Here is a 5,456-nt window from a genome sequence, read left to right as displayed (position 1 = left end):
TACACTTGTACAATTTTTATTATAAAAAAGAAACGTCACATACACTTCATACAACTTTCATCCTGCAAAAACAATGGAATTAACAAAGGCAATACACATGAAGTGTTGGTCGGCAGGTGAGGCTCTGTATGTGGCAGCGTCGTCCACTGTGGGAACTTATTGTTTCAGCAGTGGTTCACCTTTAGAAAGAACATCAGAATTACATATCTGACAGTTACTGCATTTGATAGACAAACCACACCATTTCTATTGTATTTCACTCGATAACAAAAAGTCATTACAGTTTCAGTTGTTCATCAGCTATGTTTATACAAATTCTTTAGTTTATTAGAGCTGTAAAATATGTACAAGTAGACCTGGTATAAATATTATAATATTATGTGAAGTAGATTTTTAATTAGCTTTCGCACATAAGCATATTAGTACTTTATAATCAACTTACAAAATAAGTCAACTCACCTCGCCCTCTGCTCAGTTGCATCTGCAACAGGTCCTGGGTGGCTGGAGCAGGGACACCTGACAGAACCCCATATTGACGGGGATCGTCAGGCCTCCTTGTTATGGTCCGTGGCAACCCTCCCACAGCAGACAACCTTTTCCTAAGGATTGCACTCTGGAGGTCTGGGATGTAGGCAGTCTTTGTCTTCTTTTACTGTGTAGAGGCTCCACTTCTTGGATTTTTTATTAAGCAACCTGCAATATCTGGAAAAACAGAAAGTATAACAATCTTAGGAATACATCTAAATAACCTAACCGTGAACAATAGGATGAGTTTTCAATTATGTTATTAACAACCTTCACCTTGACCATGTATTTTGTCATTACATAACCACACCTCAAAAATGTAAACAACTTTGGTGCATTTATTTATTAGATCTGTCTCCACTTATGGCCTTTGAGTGTTTTTATTCAAATATGAGTGTAACTCTAATACGACTTACTGAATGGAGCCATCATTGTTCTTCTTTGGTAGTCTGTGGATGTGGTAGTTGTAGTCCAGGCCAGCCAGCATTGCTCGAGCTGCGTAAACTGGTGGGGAGAAGCTGAAGCGCTTGCTTGCATACATGAGTATGTGATTATGAAAGGACTCCAGCTCTGCAGTTGACCTGAGAACACATTTAAACCATATACATTTGCTTTACTTTTTGTAATATAAAATTCAAGACACATAATATAATAAGTATTATATTTATATTACAAAAAGTAATTGGAGGACTAATCCGTAAGTTGAACATAGACGTGCTGATATACCTGAAGTTTAAATATTTGTGGACTTTTTTCAGCCAGCGTCCATCCAAAACAATTAATGACAGTTTCTGGTGTGCAACTGAATGGCTCTTGATCAACTCCTTCTCACTGTTTTCAATCAAGGGGCCATGATGACAGGCACCCAAGGCCCAGGAATGTTTTCCTGTCACATGGTGGAGGAGTCCAGTCCACATGTCCTGAGTAAAACCAGTTACAAATTTAAGAGGCATGAGGTCATATTCACAAAAATTCTCAATACAATCAGGTTTCTAGGTCGATGCAATTGCACTTCTATTATACTTACAAAAAATTGATCAGGGTTATCTGCAGTCTTGCAACAATACCAAAAGTGGTTACAGATATCCTTGTTCCAGGTCTGCAGAATGGTGCACTCCTTTTGCTGCCCAGCCTTGAACAAGAGCAAAAAAAAATAAAAATGGGATAACAAATGTATATATGAGAGGAAACATTGTGTAGCGATTCAGCAATAATACTACCCAGAAGGATTATGAAATTACCGTATTAATTTTTTTTGCTCAAGCTCTTTGACCCATGCCAAATGTCCAGTGTGTGTTGGACTCCAATGTCTTTATATTTTCCTTTGCCTGTAGGAAAAAATTCAAAGAATATATATCCAGTTTAAAAATCAAATCAATTTAAAAGCATAACAATGCAAGTGATGTTGTTGCAAAAAAATAAAATAAATAAACAATTACTGAAGAGGGCTGATATTTGCGTATGAGCATCCGTGCAGACTTCTACGATTTGGAGGTCTTTACGCAGTGTCTCAAATGCTCGTATGAAGCCTTCCTTTTCCATGATTACGGAATTTCGCAGTGTCTCTCGCTTATCAATGTTGATAATAGACTCGATCTGTTTGGAATCATTGTCCATGACAGAATATGTGCAATATTGCGCACAGAAACCTGGACTGTCCATGCGGGCATCACCTTTTGGGGGAAATAATAAAAAGAGAGTAAAAAAATCAGTTCAATCAGAATGGAGCCAAACACCAGTAAACTAAAAACTGAATTTTTGTCTACATTTTATTAATCCATTTTGATTTATAACTCACTCTTTCACTTTTATGTCTACAGTTTTATTTATTTATTTTAATCACAATGCATCTGCCAGTCTTATACAATGTCTTGGAAAAACAATTATATTATATAGAATATATCAGTGGTCTTCAAATGGTCAAGAATCTGGACCCATTCTATGTTCTTAATAACAATTGTAGGGAATCAAATCCTCCAAGTGACCTTTGACTTAGAACACTGGCTTCACCAGCCAGTGGAGCCGAGGAGTCGGTCTCCTACTGTGAAGTGCACACGTTACCCCAAGGGGACCTTCTTCCCTTTCTGCCGAACAAAAAGACAGAAGGATCCCAGAACAGTTTGTCTTCTGTTATCACTGCCCTGCTACATTACGATCAAAAGAAGAACATCCCTCTCCTTCCCCCTGTTCAAACAGATACCTCTGTGATGCTGTAAGATCAAAGAACTGTCCCAATGAACCTTTGACCCCCTGTGGTGAGATGTCACAGAAGGATGCTTACCAGACCTTCACTGAGATGTCTCCACGGGAAGAAAGGAGAACAAAGAAATTGTATTATGTTTGAAAGTTACAAATGAAAACATTTTTGGAATGATTTCTACTGAAATTGAAATTGCAAATGTGTCTGCACTTGTTTCATGTAATTTAATAACAACAGAATGCTATTTTAAAGTGTTTATCATTTAAAAGTGCTTAAAAATACCAAAAAACATCACAAAAGTTAGTTTGAGGTATTTACTGCGATCATATAGTTAGGAGGAGACATAACATGATTTTTGACATTTATGTTTATGAGTAATTACGAGTAAAGCTCATTAACCGGTTTCTAAAGTATTCCTAGGATGTTTTCCAGTCATGTTTGGTATCAAACTCTTTCATTATAGATGATATTTCAAGATATGATGTTGAAAAGATGTTTTGAAACATGTGGAATTAATTATTAGGCATTCTTCTATGTTTAGAATCATCCCTTTTGTCGTCTGTCTTTTGTCTCACACACACACTTAAGACACACCCAAAGGCACCCAGCTGAGACGCTGGCAACTTTAAACCAATCAACGAAGTTCCCTCTTCAGGAGACAAACCCCAAAGATAAGCTTTTAAAAGGAAGAACGCCGTTCCTAACTTCAGTTTTGGACGCGGGCGTTCATGCTCACACGTGTTCCCTCCTGTTTCCAGTCTTTCATTTTATTTTATTTTATTTGTAATTGAAACAGTTAGATTTTGTAATCAACAGCTGTTTGATTCGGACAAATACAGCCTCTAGTGACGTGCGTAACAGCCGAAAGGAAGCCCGGCCTGCGACCCATTGGGGTGAGCCACGAGCCATTCTCTAAGCCAGCTGCGAAGGCAAGAAACCGCCTGGATCGGCTGAAGGGGCTACACTCTGTTGAACCGAAACAGAACCAACGGTGGCACGTCCTGCTGTATTGCTCAAACAGCACCTCCAGGTCCAACCCTGACATCTTCAAGGTACAAGACTGAACTTTCATTAGCAACCTCATCCACAATAGATCACACACATACTGCCATAACTACAAACACACACACATTCACAACATGACCCGCACACAGTTCATCTCATTCATGTTTGTTCGTCTCCCTCTCTTTGTCATGAGTTCTCTTTATTTTATTCTTTGATTTTATGATCTTATTATTCGAATATGTATCCTGCATTTTTATTCAATATTTAGTAGACTAGCATTTTCCTAGATTAGTGATTTCACTTTATTACATATAATCCTCACTTTTATTAGCCTAGAAATATATTTTATCATGATTTAATTATCCCATTTCAATTGATATTTTGACTGTGTTAATTGTTGACTTTTGAATAAAAGGTTAAACATAATATTTGATTCCTCTGATTCATTAAAGTTGTGATTATGGTGTAGATGGCTGGTAGAATTCACTTTTCCCTGGTTTCACATTGATGAGTTTAGTCTAAAAACTTAGACATATTTCTCCTGTTAAAAGGAGTGGCACCCCGCAAATTTGAAGTAATATTAATAATCATAATTAATATTCTTAGTTATATAACCCATTAATAATAACTCATCTCTCCTTCCTACACAATCGTGGATCCGTATTTCTTCAACATTTCAAACAGTATAATGATCAACAAAAATGACAAGTTGGTGGTATTGCAAGGGGAAATGTCAGTAATCAGTATAAATAACTTTTGGCCATATAGATTTATTTGCAGGCACTCTTTCATGACTCAATCAAAATGGCTCCACAACCTATGTTTTGGTTTAAACCCAGCCATTGAGAACCACAGGTGTAAAACATTTTTCATTGTGTGTGTGTGTGTGTGTGTGTGTCAAACTCACCCAAGGCGACAACAGGCCCTTTTGCCTGAAGCTGGGTGATGATTGCGGCCCTCTTCTAACTCCAGAACTCCTTTATAGTGTCCACACAGTAGGAGTCCTGAGCCCTGAAGAATGTTGATCTTTCCACCATCCCCAGTTTCATGAACTTGAATAACAGGGATATCTTGGCATAGTTGTTGCCTGATAGTAGTATATTAGTAGACAGCATGAAGTCTCCAACTAGCATCCCATATTTCAAAGTGGGCTGGGAACACCATTTCTACACTGTATGACCAAAAGGACATTTCTGTGGAGGGGGAAGGGGCGCACATTACAAAACAACAAATATGAATGTGAAAAACATATACGTTTAAAAAACACAAAAAATGACTTACCCATTCAATTACAGCAGCTGTTCCCCTGGACTTTATATTGATTTCAAATGGGCCAGTTTCCATGCACTTTTGCTTGGTCTTTCAGTCTTTACCAGGACACGTGTTTACAGGTAGACAGAGATACTCAGCAAGCTGCTTCAGGCTGTCATGATATGTGATAGAAGCAGGATGACCAATAATATCATCCTCCACCATAACTTTACATGACTCTGGAAATGTGTGAAGGTCTGTGTCGGTAGGATCTGGGATATTGGCTGAAACATCATGCACAGTGTCTTCCATGCTGAATGTAGGAAGAGCATCCAAGCAAATTTTACTGTTGAGAGCACCACCAGTCCTGTTGTAATAAAAGTAGCTATGAAAAGTACACCTCCCAAAAAACACATTATTGTGAGAACAAGTACAGAAAGATGTAGTTGGTCATACCTCACACAAATACGAGGCT

General features: G+C 38.0%; 1 long non-coding RNA gene across 1 annotated transcript; it reads right to left on the bottom strand.

Moving 5' to 3' along the window:
- Positions 1-4,890, bottom strand: LOC114458699 (uncharacterized). Its single transcript, XR_003673107.1, has 8 exons — positions 4,638-4,890; positions 1,965-2,198; positions 1,767-1,853; positions 1,553-1,657; positions 1,252-1,445; positions 942-1,106; positions 460-702; positions 1-179 (listed from the first exon to the last, which is right to left on the bottom strand). It is a non-coding gene; the product is annotated as an uncharacterized LOC114458699 (long non-coding RNA).
- Positions 4,891-5,456: the final 566 nt, after the last annotated feature.

The sequence above is a fragment of the Gouania willdenowi genome, unplaced genomic scaffold (genome assembly GCF_900634775.1).
Source record: "Gouania willdenowi unplaced genomic scaffold, fGouWil2.1 scaffold_163_arrow_ctg1, whole genome shotgun sequence".
In the NCBI taxonomy this organism is placed as follows: Eukaryota; Metazoa; Chordata; class Actinopteri; order Blenniiformes; family Gobiesocidae; genus Gouania; species Gouania willdenowi.
The sequence above is the reverse complement of the archived record's forward strand: the minus strand, read 5'-3'. Positions and strand labels throughout refer to the sequence as shown.